The 17,233-nt window shown below is 38.7% G+C and overlaps 1 long non-coding RNA gene and 1 other non-coding gene across 3 annotated transcripts in view; one reads left to right on the top strand and one right to left on the bottom strand.

Moving 5' to 3' along the window:
- The window catches only part of LOC105479477 (uncharacterized), a 186,395-nt gene that overhangs the window by 135,335 nt on the left and 33,827 nt on the right, over window positions 1-17,233 (top strand). The window lies entirely within an intron of this gene.
- On the bottom strand, window positions 13,834-14,046 carry LOC112426303 (small nucleolar RNA U3). The gene has a single exon (XR_003017576.1). It is a non-coding gene; the product is annotated as a small nucleolar RNA U3 (small nucleolar RNA).

The raw sequence follows: 17,233 nt of genomic DNA, 5'->3' as shown, positions 1-17,233 counted from the left end.
CCTGGTTTTGAGTTCACTTATGTTTTCTGGTCAATTGAAGATTTCTTTTCATCTAAGCTATATGATATTATTGTGATACTATTTTTTATCCAGAATTTTGAAATCTACATTAGCATAGTCTGCATGTTGCAAGAGGTTCCCTAATTTTTCCATATTTTTTTGCTTTGTGCTTGGAAAGGAGAAATAAGCTCTAGCCCTTTTTCTTTACGTTCAGGAATGAAGGCTGATGATGCCTGTCTTAGCCGGAAGTTGAGTCCACACTCTCAGAGCCTATTAGGAGGAAGGTGAAAAGATGTGGGAACCGGCAAAGACTCTGAAACAGAAAAGGGGAGAAGAACTGGACCAGGGAACTAAGGGAACCAGGAAAGTGCTGATATTCCCTCAAGCCTAAGCCCATCAGACCATCCAGGCAAAATGCTTCTCTGAATGGACACGTAGCTATGCACTGGCTATCAATATTGCTTAGTAATCATCAGAAAGTATATGCCAAGGGAAGTTAAATATATCGGTTCATCTCTGATGTCTAAAATATTTAAACTTTCAAATTCGCATGGTTCAGTTCACAAATGCAGAAAATTTCAGGGTGAATTAGTCTTCTGTCTTTTTACAAAGATAAGTTTGTCTTTAAACTTCAGAAAGCTTATCTTTAAACTTCTAAATACTGTTTAGCAGAATTGGAAATCTTTGAATATTTAAATGCTTTTACTTTGGCATGTAGATCTATGACAAAAAAGATTCCATCCTTTTGATGGGTAACATTAATAATGCTGTTTCTGCAATATGTAAATCTATGCTATCTGTGAATTATGTCTCTCTTTGATGTACTTTCTCAAAACAAGATTATTTATCATAATAAATATTTTATTACACAAAACAAGAGGCATTTTTACAATGTCTACTTTTCTCATTTGGTTTAACCCTGTTTTATAATGTGATTGGCATATTAAAAACAGGGACTTAGCATGATTTTGGCTCAAGGAAGAGACCAGGACCATGGCATAATTTTGCACAGAGGTCAAGAGAGCACCTTGAGGCTAAAATATTTTTCTCCCTCCGGGATAGGTACAGCATAATATACCACTGAATCTAGCAAATTCAATCTGCCAGGAAGTCAGATCATTAACAAATAAAACAAGACAAGCCACTAGGACTTCGTTTGCCTTCTTCTGTTTGATCTCCCTGGAAACCAGAAGACAGCCTTTGTTCACTCTCTCATTTCAGATCAAGTCCCATTGGGTACACATTTTGATAATACCCCGAAACTTACCTCGTGCTCCTTAAGTGCAGTTCCAATGATATATTTGTGAGATTAATGTCTAACTGCACCACTAGATTAAAAGATCCGTTAGGGCAGAGATGGTGTCTGTTTTGCCTTCAGATGTAACTCTAGCATCCAGCCCAGTGCCAACCTCTTAGGAAGTACAGAGTAAATATATATTTTTTGATTGAACATGTAAACATAAATATATGAACATATTATATAATTACAGATTGGCTGTGCCATACTATGCAATAATTCTTGGAGAAAATTTCTGATGATCATTAGAACTGGCACAAATATAAGAAGTACAAGTTTCAGGATAAAATCTTGTTGACTTTAATGTCAACTTACAGTTGATTTGAGATCCTGTCTGGGAAACAATTTGGCAAGAGTAATGATTGTCAACTTTCACTTCCTGTTATGAATTAATTGGATTCTTTTTATGTTGTGCTTTATTTCTTTTCCTCTGCCTTCTAAATTTGATTACTTGATTTTTTTCTAAAGGTAACTATGTAATGAGTTCAGGCAAATACCATTTTAAAATTACTACTTTTTGGTAAATAAATATCGAAACAAATTCCGGGAAAAAAACTATTCTATATATTTTTTGATTTATATATGAAACTTTTTTCCTTTTAACATCCAAAACATAACACATGCTATTTACAGTTCTGCATTTAACAATTCAACCTCTGCATATAATTTTCTTTAAGAGCTATTTGCAATTTCTTCTTGTCAACAAAACTACGACATGTAATTGGCAGAAGTCCGCCTGATGAAACATGGTTTAATTTAACACATGCCCCTGAGAATATTTTCATTGGCATTTAGATATGAACCTGGGATTTATTGTGGCTATTATCACCTTATCACTGTCAATAAGTACATATACAATCATTTCAAAGTATTTTCAAACGAGTTTCAAAACTGGTTACATTTAAAGAGAAATGTGGGAGCTTTAATGAAATAAATTAACAGTGTCAGGTTATAATACACTGGGCAGATGAAAATAACAGACACTGCAACTGATGGAAGTTGCATGGGAGAGTTTTGGCCCAAGGATTTAGTTAAGTTGATTATCTAAGATGAGAAAGAAGAAGTAGAAACAAGAAGAAGAAGGAGGAGTAGAAACAATAAAAAATTTGAAAGCTGATACTTCAATCTGTAATACAGGCTGGATGCTTACCTGAGATGAGCAAACTTCACTCTCCTTTGGTTCTCAGAAATATGTTATTCTATAAGTCAAGATGCAAAGGAGTTTAATTAACTTAAAATTAAATATTTAAAAATTATTCATGCTTGTTACATGGAGGGGATGCAATATATATTTCTCGAATGAAATTATGTCATGTAGGAAGTAAAGTTACTCCTGGTTGCAATCTTTTTTCTGTTTATACCAACACCACTAAATCACTTTCCGGAGGAAGGGTCAAGCACCTTTATTTTGGGGTCTTCGTTGTAGTTAGCCATTTCAAAGGCTGGGACTAAGCAGCAGAAGGGGTCACTGCAGGCTGCCATACTTGGCAGCTTTGTCACATAGCTTATCACCTTGAGAATTTGCTTGGTGTATCTTGAAAAGAGCCATGGTTTATGGAAACTCAAAGTTTACCATAATTTCATTGTTAAAGTTGTATAAGATGGAGTGTGGTGTCTGGGACCTGCATAAACTTGTTGCACAAATGAAGGATTACTATTTGGGTTCCTGTGGGACTGGCTAAGCTGCTCCCAAATCTTTGGGTACAGAATAGCCTTGGTCTCAGAGATACAGCTCTCTTTAGGGTTGCCCTTAGGCCAAGAAAGGACAAGAGAGTTTGGAATGTGACAACTGTGGGTTACAGGGATATTCCTTAAGTAGGGAGTTTTATTTTTTTTAAAAATGTACGTGTTTTAGAAAGAGGCAGTTTTATGATTTCTCTCTAAAAAAGAATGAAAGACTAAAGAATGATACCTAGGCTGGATGTGGTGGCTCATGCCTGTAATCCCAGCACTTGGGGAGGCTGAGGCAGGTGGATCACCTGAGGTCAGGAGTTTGAGACCGGTTTGGCCAACATGGTGAAACCCCATCGCTACTAAACATATGAAAATTAGCCGGGCATGGTAGCACATGCCTGTAATCCCAGCTGCTCAAGAGGCTGAGGTGGGAGAATCTCTTGAACCCGGCGTGGGGAGGTGGGGGTTGGGGGTGGGGACAGACATTGCAGTGAGCTGAGATCGTGCCACTTCACTCAAGCCTGGGTGACAGAGTGAAACTCCATCTCAAAAAACAAACAAACAAACAAAAGAATGATACCTATCCCACAAGGATGGCTGACGATAATGTAGTATATTTTGGAAGTGCTTTGAAAAGTGTCCAAGGTACAAGATGTCTAGTTGAAATATTTATTATTATTAATAGCTAATATTTTAATGAACAACAGAGTTTTTTAAAAAATAGGTTTTAAAAGGAAAACATACCTCTACTGTAATGTTTTGTGAGTCGGAATGAAAATATAATTCCTGGATTAGGTCCTTTGATTTTGTAAATGAGAAAAATACTGAAAATGATATTATGCTGCAAAGTGATGTATATTATGCCAAAGAGAAATTACTGGGGAACAGAAGTTCCACATTGCATCCACAAAACCATTTTGTTCTAGTCAAATAGCTGGACTTTAATTCATTTGCAGATCTTGAACTAGAGGTGTGTTTATTATGCAATTAATCAAGAGTGGCAGGGTTTCTAGAAGTTCACTTGAAGTGTCTTAAATTTTATTAAGGCAAATATATTGGATGGTTATGTGCGGGCAGTTTGTTAGTTGCAGAGGATTGAAAGACGAATATGACATTGTTTTTGTTTGAGAGCAGTAATTCACTGAATAAAAAGCTCATACAAAGAGAAGATGGTGCCTGGTGAGTAATTACACTGTGTAAACCACATCTTTGTTTTTTCTATAATACATATATAATTTTAAATTCTAAAAGAGGAACGAACACTTCTATACAAAGACAATCTTTTTCCTTCTAGGGCAAAACATTCCTAATCCTGGAACTACAATAGATTTAAAAGAAGAAATGGGCAAGGGCCCCAGAAAAACCATGTCATGGGAGGGAGGGACAGAGTAGGAAGTAGGGATGTGCAACTTAAGATATATACATATATTTCAATAGTTTTTGGGAAACAGACAGTTTTTGGTTACATGGAAAAGTTCTTTGGTGGTGATTTCTGAGACTTTGGTGCACTTGTCACCCAAGCAGTGTACACTATGTCCAATGCGCAGTCTTTTATCCCTTACCCCACTCCCACCCTTCCCCCCAAATCCCCCAAATCAAAAAGCATTTGATTTTGTCAATTGCTTTTTTTGGCATCTATTGAGATGATCATATGAATTTTATTTTTAATTCAGTTTATGTGATGTATCACAGGTATTGACTTGCATATGTTAAACCATCCCTGCACCCCTGGGATGAAACCCACTAGATCCTGATGTATTATCTTTTTGATATGCTGTTAGATTCAGTTAGCTAGTATATCGTTGAGGATTTTTGCATCTGTGTTCATCAGGGATATTTCTTTCTTTTTTTTTTTTTGTTATGTCCTTTCCTGGTTTTGGTATTAGGGTGATACTGGCTTCATAGAGTGAGTTAGGGAGGATTCCCTCTTTCTCTATCTTTTGGAATATTTTCAGTAGGATTGGTAAAAATCTTCTTTAAAGGTCTGGTAGAATTCAGTTGTGAATCCATTAGATCCTGGACCTTTTTTTGTTGGCATTTTTAAAAATACTGCTTCAATCTTGCTAGTTGTTATTGGTCTGTTCAGAGTTTCTATTTCTTCCTGATTTAATGTCGGAGAGTTGTTTATTTCCAGGATTTTTTCCATCTCGTCTAAATGTTCTAGTTGTGCATGTAAAAGTATTTATAGTAGCCTTGAATGATCATTTGTATTTCTGTGGTATCAGTTGTAAAAGCTCCCATTTTGTTTCTTATTGAGCTTATTTATATCTTCTCCCTTCTTTTCTTGGTTAATCTTGCTAATGGTCTATTAATTTTGTTTATCTTTTCAAAGAACCAGCTTTTTGTTTCATTTATCTTTTATATTATTTTTATTTCAATTTCATTTAGTTCTGCTCTGATCTTTGTTATTTCTTTTCTTCTGCTGGGTTTGGGTTGGGTTTGTTTTGTTTCTCTGGTTTCTTGAGGTGTGAGCTCAGGTTGTCTATTTGTGCTCTTTCAGACTTTTTGATGTAGGTATTTAATGCTATGAACTTTCCTCTTAACACCGCTTTTGCTGTATCCCAGAGGTTTTGATTGGTTGTGTCGCTATTATAATTCAGTTCAAAGAATTTTTAAATTTCCGTCTTGATTTCATTGTTAACCCAAAGATCATTCAAGAGCAGGTTATTTAATTTTCATGTATTTGTATAGTTTTGAGGGTTTCTTTTGGAGTAGATTTCCAGTTTTATTCCTCTGTGGGCTGAGATGATACTTGATATGATTTTTAGTTTCTTGAATTTATTGAGACTTGTTTTGTGGTTATCATATGGTCTATCTTGGAGAATGTTCCATGTACTGATGAAAAAAATGTATATTCTGCAGATGTTGGGTAGAATGTTCTATAAATATCTGTTAAGTCCGTTTGTTACAGGGTACAGTTTAAGTCTATTGTTTCTTTTTCAACTTTCTGTCTTGATGACCTCTCTAAGGTTGTCAGTGGAGTACTGAAGTCCCCCACTATTATTGTGTTGCTGTCTATTGCATTTCTTAGGTCTAGTAGTCATCGTTTTATGAATTTGGGAGCTCCAGTGTTAGGTGCATATGTATTTAGGATTGTGATATTTCCTTATTAGACTAATTCCTTTATCATTATATAATGTTCTTCTTTGTCTTTTTAAACTCTTGTTGCTTTAAAGTCTGTCTTCTCTGATATAAGAATAGCTACCCTTGCTCACTTTCAGTTTCCATTTGTGTGGAATATCTTTTTCCACTCCTTTGCCTTAAGTTTATGTGAGTCCTTACGTGTTAGGTAAATCTCTTGAAGACATCAGTTACTTGGTTGGTTAATTTTATCCATTCTTCCAATCTGTATCTTTCACTGGACCATTTAGGTCATTTACATTCAATGTTAGTAATGAGAGGTGAGGTACTGTTCTATTCATAATGTTAGCTGTAGCCCAAATACTTTTTTTCATTGTGTTATTGTTATATAGGCCCTGTGAGATTTATGCTTTAAGGATGCTCTATTTTTGATGTATTTCGAGGTTTTGCTTCAGAATTTAGAACTCTATTGAACATTTTGTGTAGTTCTGGTTTGGTAGTGGCAAATTGTCTCAGCATTTGTTTGTCTGAAAAAGACTTTATTTCTCTTTCATTTATGAAGCTTAGTTTTGCTAGATACAAAATTCTTGGCTAACAGTTATTTTGTATAAGGGGGCTAAAGATAGGACCCCAATCCCTTCTGCCTTGTAAGGTTTTGGCTGAGAAATCAGCTGTTAATCTCATAGGTTTTCCTTTATAGGTCACGTGATGCTTTTATCCCAGAGACCTCAAGATTTTTCTCCTTCATCTTGACTTTAGATAACTTGATGACTGTGTGCCTAGGTGAAGATGTTTTTGTGATGAATTTCCTGGGTGTTTTTTGAGCTTCTTGTATTTGGATGTCTAGATCTCTTAGCAAGGCCAGATAGCTTTTCCTCAATTATTCCTTCAAATAACTTTTCCAAACTTTTAGATTTTTCTTCTGCCTAAGTAGCACCAATTATTCTTAGGTCTGGTCATTTAACAATCCCAAATTTCTTGGAGGCTTTGTTCATTTTTAAAAAAAATTCTGTTTTCTTTGTCTTTGCCTGATTGGGATAATTTGAAAGCCTTGTCTTTGAGCTCTGAAATCCTTTCTTCTACTTGTTGCAGTCTATTGTTGAAACTCTCCACTACATTTTGTATTTCCCCAAGTGTGTCTTTCATTTCCAGAAACTGTGCTTGTTTTTTCTTTATGATATCTATTTATCTGGAAAATTTTTCATTCATATCTGAAATAGTTTTTTTTTTAAATTTCTGTATGTTGTTTTTCACCTTTCTCTGGTATCTTCTCAAGTAGCTTCTACCTTGTGAATCCTTTATCTGGCAATTCAGAGATCCCTTCTTGGTTTGGATCCATTGTCAGGGAGCTAGTGTAATATTTTGGAGGTGTTATAGAACCCTGTTTTGTCATGTTATCAGAGTTACTTTTCTGTTTCCTTCTCATTTTGGTAGACTATTTCTTCAAATTGTTCTTGAATTTATATTTGATTTGACTGCATTTTTTAAAATTTAAATTTCTCTTGTTCTTCTCTCTCTCTCTTTTTTTTTTTTGAGACTGAGTTTTGCTCTTGTTGCTTGGGCTGGAGTGCAATGGCACGATCTCGGCTCACTGCAACCTCCACCTTCCGGGTTGAAGCGATTCTCCTGCCTCAGCGTCCTGAGTAGCTGGGATTACAGGCATGCACCACCACGCCTGGCTAGTTTTGTATTTTTAGTAAATACAGGGTTTCTCCATGTTAGTCAGGCTGGTCACGAACTCCCGACCTCAGGTGATCTGCCCACCTCAGCCTCACAAAGTGCTGGGATTACAGGCGTGAGCTACTGTGCCCGGCCTTCTTCTCCCTCTTAAGGATCAGATCATAGTGTTTATTTTAGCCTAATTTGGTTCTTGGTGCTTGTAGGGGAGAAGACTTGGTATAAGTTCATTAGTTATAGAGAGTCTTTGTGTGCTGTTTTTCTCTGATGCTGGTATATTTTTGGTGTGTCGGTGAGTTGCCTGTCTCTGATGGAGTTGAAATGGCAGGGATCTCTTGAAGCTTACCTTATTCTTTCATGGTGTATAGTTTATTTATTTAATTTTTATCCATTGTTTCATTTACTGAGTTGATGATTCAGGCTTAAGGCTAATAGGGGAGGTATCCCTGGGCATGCACTGGTTTTGGCTAAGACTCGTGAGTAAGATGTAATACCCAAGAGTGGGCTGAGGTTCCAGCCTCGATGAGGGTGACTGAGGGAACTCTCAATTAGATGTGTTAAGGTTTTATCAGGGTGAAGAGTGGGAGCTACCTGCACTCTCCTGCCAGGTCAGCAAGAAAGCTATTCACCTCACAGCCTCACTTCTGTCCTAATGTTTCAGCTATTCAGATAGGCATCTGTTTTTATCTCCAGGGAATGTTGATGTTCCAAGTAGGGAGGAATTGTGACTCTGCTTCTTATGCAGGCCTGAATCATGTGGGTACTCCTCCTGGGGGCTGCACTCTCCCTGGATTGTTCCAGAAAGGCTGTCTACAGTGCCTCCATATTGCACTCCTGTGAGGGAAGCCCCAGCTTTGTCTGCATTGGAGTGCCAAGGGGGAACCAAGACCCCTTCTCCAAGGTCTTTCATGATCAGAGGCTGTATTCTTGTTGGGCTAGAGGTGCAGACTTTCCCTAGTGTGCCCAGCCCTGCAATTGTGTCTCTGTTGTGAGAAACTACCCACCAGCAGAAAGATCTGGAACTTAAGGTCTATTGTTCAAATTCTTTTGTCCCATGGGGTGATACCTTGATGTCGTGTTCTCTCCTTTCCCATAGGGATGAGGTTTCCTGGGAGCTGGGTTGCAGTGATTGTTATTGCTTTTCTGGCTCTAGCCACCCAGGGGAGCTACCAGCCTCTGGGTTAGTGCTGGGGAATGTCTGCAAAGCGTCCTGTGATGTGATCAGTCTTCAGGTCTCCCAGCCGCGGATACCAGCACCTTCTCTGGTAGAGGTGGTAGGCGAGTGATGTAGACTCTGTGAGAATCCTTGGCTGTAGATAGGTTTAGTGTGCTGGCTTTCTTGAGTGCTGGTTGTGCTAGCAGTGAAGTTGCTGTGTGGATACATTCAGGACCTCTGGTTAGCCAGGATGTTACAAGCAGTGGAATTAGGTATTGTTTTCTTCTTCTTGGGATTAGGGTTATTCTGACATGAGTTGCTGTAATGGCCTGAGTTTGTTGGCCTCCAGCCAGGAGGTGGCACTTTTAAGGAAACACCAGCTGCAGTGTAAGTAGAGGGATTTGAGCTAGAGAAATACCATCAGGTGGGGGCAGGGTTAGGTGGGTCTGAGGTCAAACTCTTCTTGGGCAGAGCTTGCCGTGGCCACTGTGGAGGATGAAGGTGTGGTTCTGAGGGCAATGGGGTTATGTTTTAGAAGGGAGCATGGCTGCCTCTATTTAGCAGTGTTGTTTGCCAGGGAAGTGCGAGGTAGCCAGTAGCAAAAGGCCTCATCTTCCTCCCACACAGCTGGCAAGGCCGTCTTGCTCTTGCAGTGCCCTGCTAACAGTGAAACCTGTGTGCAGAACTCACACTTGCACCAGGCCAGGAGCTTCCTCCCTGAGAAAGTAAGCATGGCTTTCAGGCCACAGCCCCTGCCCATCTGTTCACAATGGCAGCAGCTCTTGTGCCTGTATCTGCAGCTGTTCTTGTTTGTCCCCCAGATTCTGCTCAAGGAAGTTCATGCCCAGTAGAGAGTATCACAAAATTCATCTGGCAGCTTTATTCACCCTTTATTTATTTAAAGCTGATTATCATCAGTTTTATTCACTGCTGAACTTTATTCATCAGTCAGCGTTCCCTAATTCTGCTGACTGCCTTCCCCAAGGGACCCTGTGAGATACAGTCAGGTATGACTTCCCTGGGCTCACGCTGGAGACTGGGAGTGACTAAAAGGGTCTTCTCACTGCTGCTTCTCCTTTTACATTTTGCGCAGCTCCCTAAATCCATTCCAGCTCTAGGTAGGGTTAAATCCTTCCCCCATGATCTGAGTTTTCAGATTCCCCAGTGGGGATGTGTGTTTGGAGGCAGGTTATTCCCCCCTCACACTTTGGGAACTTTGGGAACTCACAGTTTTTCTTCTGTCTCACTGAGTTTTCTATGACATGCCATTTCTTTCAAAGGATCTGTAAATTCTTTTGGTTTTCCTGGTATGTTCCTGTAGTTCTTGGAACAAAAGTTCACAGTGTAAATCTCCACACACTGTTCTGACCATCCAAGTGGGAGACGCATGTTATCCCTGCCTACTATCTGCCGTCTTCCTGCAGCCTCTTGGGATGTGCAACTTTGAGATGTTTTTGTAGGCACAGCTGTGTTCAAACACTTTGAGGGCTGTCAGGAGAAGTGAATTAGTCTTATTCTGTTGTTCAGAGGTCACAGTTGTGAGTTTAGTAGTAAACACCTCCATATCATGATGGGATTTCCAAGTAGTTCTTACAGTTTCCAACTCTGGTACAGGCTTTCTCCTGTCCCAGGAATTCATGCAGAAGCTGAGTACTCACATTTCAAGATAGATATAGATAGATGGATAGATGGGTAGATTTCCAAACCAGTAAGAAGGGATACTGGATAAGCTCTAAGATCCCTTCCTCTTCTAATAGTTTGTCATTCCAGACCTTTGGATTAGCATGAGAATTGTGTGTCATGAAGCTGAAGTGCCATTGAGGAGCCGTCTGAGTGTGAAAGAAGTTCATACATGGCAGCGAGTATTAATTTAGTTTTCACAGCAACCCTATTTCCCTGGGATTTTCACAAAATTAGATAAATCAAAGCAATTAAATAATAGTATCTTTTGTTAAGTGAAGCCATTAAAACACTTATCACAGACCCAAAAGGTTAAAATTCATATCTGGTTTCTAATTTAAGAGAAAAGATTTCTTAGAAAATGGGGATGACTAGGTAGTAACACATTCTTTTATAAATGAAAATCAAATCACCATAGCAGCAAGCACATAAACATCACAGGAGGTCCTCGGGAAGCTGTGATGAAATGAATTACTATAGCCTAGTGCATGATACCATCAGGAAACATAATGTTAAATAGTTTTCATCAATTAGAGATTTCAAGATATTTTAAAGGGGCCGCAAATAGTATAAGGTTTTCCAGCTATAAAATCAATTTTTGAATCTAGGTAAGCAGTCAGAACACCAATATTTTGTGCAAAATTAAAATTTCATACTTGTGGTTTTAAGAAGCCTCTAATAAAGGGGTGAGCTCAACAATATTATACTCCTAGTAAATGAAACTAATAGGAGTGAAGGATGAGAGGAGTCCTAAATGAGGTACTTTTTCCTCATATACATTATAATCAGATTCTCTCTCGTCTGTGTCATTGCCCATGCCAGCCCATTGCACAGCGCTCAGTGGGGTCTCTGAAAGGGGAAGTTAATATTAAATGAAAACATTTGCTCTCTCTATACTTATGGCTTTCACTTAGTCTCTTGGGAACATATAAATTCTTTCTAGATCTTGTAATAGGCTTATCCACCAGTCTATGCTCAGCCCACTTCAATTCTTTTAATCACTTGACTTGGAGGTGCATTGACACAAAGGCAGATGATTCAGTGCCAAATGCACCTTCCTCTCAGCCCACAACCAGATAATAAACAAAATTAGCTGTGTCTGGTAAGTGAGTCTATTTGAAAATGAAGTAAATAGCTCTGTTACTTCCATGGCTTGTGTGAATTAAACACTCAATTGGATGGGATGCACATCTCAGTTTGTTTTTGGTGACTCAGGAATCACTCTGGGATTTTCGAGCTGGGGGGAACCATAAAGATCATACAGACCAGTGCTTCATAAACCTGGCTCAGTTTCAGAGTTTCTGAAGGAGTTTTTAACAAATTCATATTACCGGCCAGGTATGGTGGCTCACACCTGTAATCCCAGCACTTTGGGAGGCCAAGGCGGGTGGATCACCGGAGGTCAGGAGTTCTAGACCAGCCTGGCCAACATGGTGAAACCCCCTCTGTTAAAAACACAAAAATTAGCTGGACATAGTGGCAGGTGCCTATAATCCCAGCTACTCGGGAGGCTGAGACAGGAGAATCACTTGAATCCAGGAGGCAGTGGAGGTTGCAGTCAGCTGAGATAGTACCACTACACTCCAGCCTGGGCAACAAAGAGCAAAACTCTGTCCAAAAAAAAAAAAAAAAAAAAAATCATATTACCTTACTGAGCTCACCCCAGATCTAGCAAAGTAGAGTCTCTAGGCTTGGGTCTGGCAATTTCCTCTGGTGATTCTGATTTGGGGAACAGAGATCTGGCCTTATATTTTTATAGAGGTCTGGAGAAACTGGGCATCATGTGTCGTGAATAGATTTAGGGTTATTGAATTAAATGACTTGCCCAGGGGCTGGATAATGACAGAGCTAGGGTCAGAACCCATACATCCCTGATTCCATTTTTCTTTTCTCACCACCACCCACTGATATGGCCAACATCATTAAAAAGGATGTAATTTGTACCCATTTGCAAGTAAAAAGTGCTCAGAAGTACTTATATCAGAATATTACATGCCCATCTCAGAATATCACACCACACATACACACACACATACACACACACACACACACACACACACACACACATACACACACAGAGCCCAGATCTTTGGGCTTCCTTACTGCATTTGACATACCTTTCTTCAGTTCTGTCTTTTGACATTTTAATCATCTTCCCGACAGAGTTTCCTGAGTTGGTCTTCTCTTTGGCTGTTTCACTGTCTTTCAGGGCTTCTGAAGTCTGTTTACTTGCTTTCACTCGTTTTCTATCAAAACTGTTCCTCGTGGGAGGGCTGGTTCTAACATTGTTTCCTCACCTTTCATTTTGTTCCTTCTTTTAGTTGAATGAGACTGCCATTGTATAGACTTTTGATAGCAAGGTTGTTTTGTCTATTTTTTTCCATTTACCTCTGGTGGACACGTGAACAGTCACATTTACTGTGGGAGTGGACATAACTGTGGTCATCCTATGACCTACGTACGTTCTTAACTGCTGTTGCTGAGTCAGTGGGTGAGAGCTCTGTGGTGGGGGAAGGAAGCCTAGTGGGGCCAGGTGATTGTAAACGCTGGTGATTAATTGGGTTGCAGCAGGGACATATTTGTGGAAGAACAGCTAAATGGTGGTAGTCTATATTTGAAATGAAGGGTTATTGACTCTGCAACTACATACTCTCTAGTCACTGTATTTACAGTGAATTCTAACAGCATATCTATTGCTGGTACTGCCCAGTAATGAAAGATTCTGTTTTCAAAAAACAGTTGTAAGTATTCTATTTTTATGCTTAGTAATGTGACAATTTTATGGTACCTTAAAGATAACTTCCTTTTAGGCTTTGAAAGTAGACTAACAACAGACGGATGAAACACTTGCATTAAAATAATGAATAAAGATACACGGAAGTCATTTAATAATAAAAGACTTATACATGATTTTATATTCATAGCAAATTGCCAGTTACAATCTCTTAGGTATAAAAGATTCCTATGTCTGCTTCTTATCTCTGTTCCATTTGGTTAATTATAACTTCCCTTTGAGTTCATTCATTCATTTATTTAATCATTCAATAGTACTTATTAAGCACAAAGTATCAGGTGCCATTTTAGGTTGCAATCCCCAAGGGGCTCCTGGTCTAGTGGGGGGACTGTCATGTAGACAGGCTGTGATAAAAGTCCTAACAGAGGCCAACAGCCTGGTTTGTAGCCTTGTGCACTTTTTGTTAAGCTCATATAACTGTGTATTTTGGTTTTTTATTTTAAAAAAAATTATTATTATTATTTTTTGATGGGAACCACAAAGACTGCCTTCTTTCCCTCTCATTCTTCCTAAGGAAGAGAACAATTGTCAATGGTAAAGGGCAGTTGCAGCCAAGCAACACCAAGGGCTGGCTTCACACTCCGGAGAGAGCACACTGTGTTTCCTCCTAGTGGTTTCTGGTGCTCTACACATTCAGAGAAACCTCTAGTAATGAATTAAAGAAAGGATCCCTGAAAGTATAGTATTGGTCTTTGATTTTTAATAAATGAGATGCTGTCATACACTAGTTTTCTTAGCATTAATGTGTAGAAACTCCTCTCGATTAAGAGTAAGGCATACTTCACTCTTTTTGATGAACTACATATTAATCCTTGGTGGGGATAGGACTTAATTTACTCAACCTTTCCCCTAATTTGGGTATTTGGTTTGTTTCTAGTTGTTTTGCCGTCGTGAACAATTCTCAACACCATATCCTCGTATCCATACTCTCATGCTTCTGTGCTCATGCCACTTAGATCTTCTTTGAGAGTCCCTACTGCAGTGAGCATAGTTGATTGACAGCCTCTAGCTCTTAGCTCTTTAGGTTCATCACTATGACATTCATTACGAGGCCATTCATAACGAGGATTTGTAATCCCTGGTCAACGACTGAGTGTGTCTCATTCTTTCCCAATGCAGGACTCCTCTAATGAGCAGTCTGCTTGGGCACTCCTTATCAGCACAGCCGAAATGTTCTCAGAGTTGTGCTGCAGTCTCAGGCTCTTCTTACCCAATCCTTCCTTCCCTTTCTCCTTGCACAGGTATCAGATCTGGATCACAGTCCATAGAGTTTCCACTTACTCCTGCTCCCTCTGCCATTACTCTTCACAGGCACTTTCTCCAATAAATCTTTTGCATGTTAATCTTGATTTGGCATCCACTTTTCAGAGGACTTGAACTAGCACATTGAGCTTTTATTTCCATGCATATTTTTGCTTTTAACGGATGTTTCCAGATTGATTTCCAAAGAGGCAATACAAATTTACATTATCATCAGCAGTGCACAGATACCCTTTTCTCTGACTCCCCATCAGTGATTGATAAGATCAACTTTTGAATTTTTGCCAGTCTGATAGGTTTAAAGTGAATCACACTATTAGTGTATTTTAGAATTCTTTTCTTTTTTATTTTTGCCTTTAAGGTATTCTTTTCTGTGAATTGTTTATTCGTATCCTTTGCATTTTGGGTCATTTTATTCTTATCAACTTTTTTTTTCTTTTTTTAAGATGGAGTCTCCCTCTGTCACCCAGGCTGGAGTGCAGTGGCGCAATCTTGGCTCACTGCAACCTCCGCCTCCCAGGTTTAAGCGATTCTCCTGCCTCAGCCTCCTGAGTAGCTGGGACTACAGGCACGTGCTACCATGCCTGGCTAATTCTTTTGTGTTTTTAGTAGAGATGGGGTTTCACTGTGTCAGTCAGGATGGTCTCAATCTCCTGACCTCGTGATCCACCCGCCTTGGCCTCCCAAAGTGCTCAGATTAAAGGCATGAGGCACCGCATCTGGTCCTCTTATCAACTTTAATCCCTGTTTAGGTATTACATGTGAAGAAGAATGCTAAATTAGAAGTTTTGACTAGGGCACTGAGTTATCACAAAATGACACACCTTGTATGAATGGCCAGAGCAAGAAGAACATTTTCAAAACGACATTAAAAAGTTAGTTTTGCAACCCATAGTTCTCTCAGTTAAGCTGAGAATATAAAGGATATTGGAGGAGAAAATGTTTTCAAAAGAGCTGTGAGATCTTCCCTTCACCTTGGGTCGTAAAAGGTCTTAAGTGGGCCTACCTGAAAAACAGGTGTCATTTGTGGTTAGAGAAAGGTACTAGTATGTAACTCATGTGTGAAAAATTATAAGGCAGAGACTGGTTGGATGCCCTGACAGAAACAGAGAAAAAGAGAGAGAGAATGTTTGTTTGCCTTAGGAGGTCTGCAGTCCCAGGGCTGTCAAAACAAGAAATATGTGAGTGTTTCTAATGGACCTGATAAAGGTCCCAAAGGGAGAGATAGCTGGCCCAGAGCTGTTTTAAATCCTTGCTGGAGGTGTTGCAGGTGTTCCTGGACACCAGAAGACAGTCTGAATTGATTGGGCCATAAGAAAACTAGATCTGATGGTGCAACTGGAGGAAAATGCATCCCTCATGTTCAAGAATATACAGTAAAATATTCCTTGTAGGTGCCTCTAAAGGACTTGTGAAATACCCAATATCTTCCACACCTATCTTTTGTATATTGATTTTTAAATTAATTTTAAAATTTTGAGAAATTATAAGTTTACTTGCAGTTGCAAGAAATAATAGAGATTTCTTATATACTGTTAGCTTCCCCTGATGCTGACATCTTGTAAAACTATAGTACAATATCAGAACCAGCATATTGACATCGATGCAATCAAGGTGCAGAGTATTTCCTTTACCATGAGGATTCCTAGTGTAGCCCTTTGTAGCCACACCCCCTTCCCTCCTGCCCACCACTCCCTTCTTTACTCCTGGCAGCCATTAATTTGTTCTCCATTTCTGTAATTGTGTCATTTCAAGAATGTCATGTAAATGGAATCAAATAGTATGTAATCTTTTGAAATTGACTTTTTTTTTCTCAGCATAATTCTCTGGACATTTATCTAGGTGGTCGTGTTTATCAATGATCATTACTTTTTATTGCTTTGTAGTGTTCCATGTGGGTGTACCACAGTTTGTTTAACCAACCCTATTGAAGGACATCTGGACTGTTTCTAGTGTTTGGCTTTTAATGAATAGAGCTGCTATAAAGTTTCATGCACAGGTTTTTATGTTAACATGTTTTCATTTCTTTGTGATAAAGGCCCAGGAGTGCCACTGCTGGGTCATATGGTCATATAACTATATGTTTAGTTTTTTTTTTTTTTTTTTTTAAAGAAACTGTTTTCCAGAATGGCTGTATTATATATCTCCACCAGGAATATACAAATGATATAATTTCTCTGCATCCTTGCCAGCATTTGGTGTTATCATCATTTTTTGTTTGGTTATTCTGATAGGTGTATAGTGATATCTGATGGTGATTTTCTCTAATGATAACCTTATTAGGTTTTCCCCAACTAGGTTTTTCCTAATGACCAACGACATAACAACTTTTCATGTATTTATTTTCCATTTCTACCACCTTTTTGTGGAAATGTCTCTTTATGTCTTTTACCCATACTCAAATTGGATTTTTATTTTACTGTTGAGTTTGAGAGTTTTAATATATGCTAGATATTAGTCCTTGGTCAGATGTGTAGTTTGCAAACGCTTTCTACTGCTCTGAACTTGTTGTTTTGTTCTCTTTAACAGCTCTTTCACAGACCAAAAATTTTTACTTTTGATGAATTTTATCAATTTTTCTTTTATAGATTGTGCTTTTGGTGTCAAATGTAAC

Source organism: Macaca nemestrina, chromosome 5 (genome assembly GCF_043159975.1).
Source record: "Macaca nemestrina isolate mMacNem1 chromosome 5, mMacNem.hap1, whole genome shotgun sequence".
Lineage (NCBI taxonomy): Eukaryota > Metazoa > Chordata > Mammalia > Primates > Cercopithecidae > Macaca > Macaca nemestrina.
Note: the sequence above shows the minus strand (reverse complement) of the source record. Positions and strands in the feature narration are given on the sequence as shown.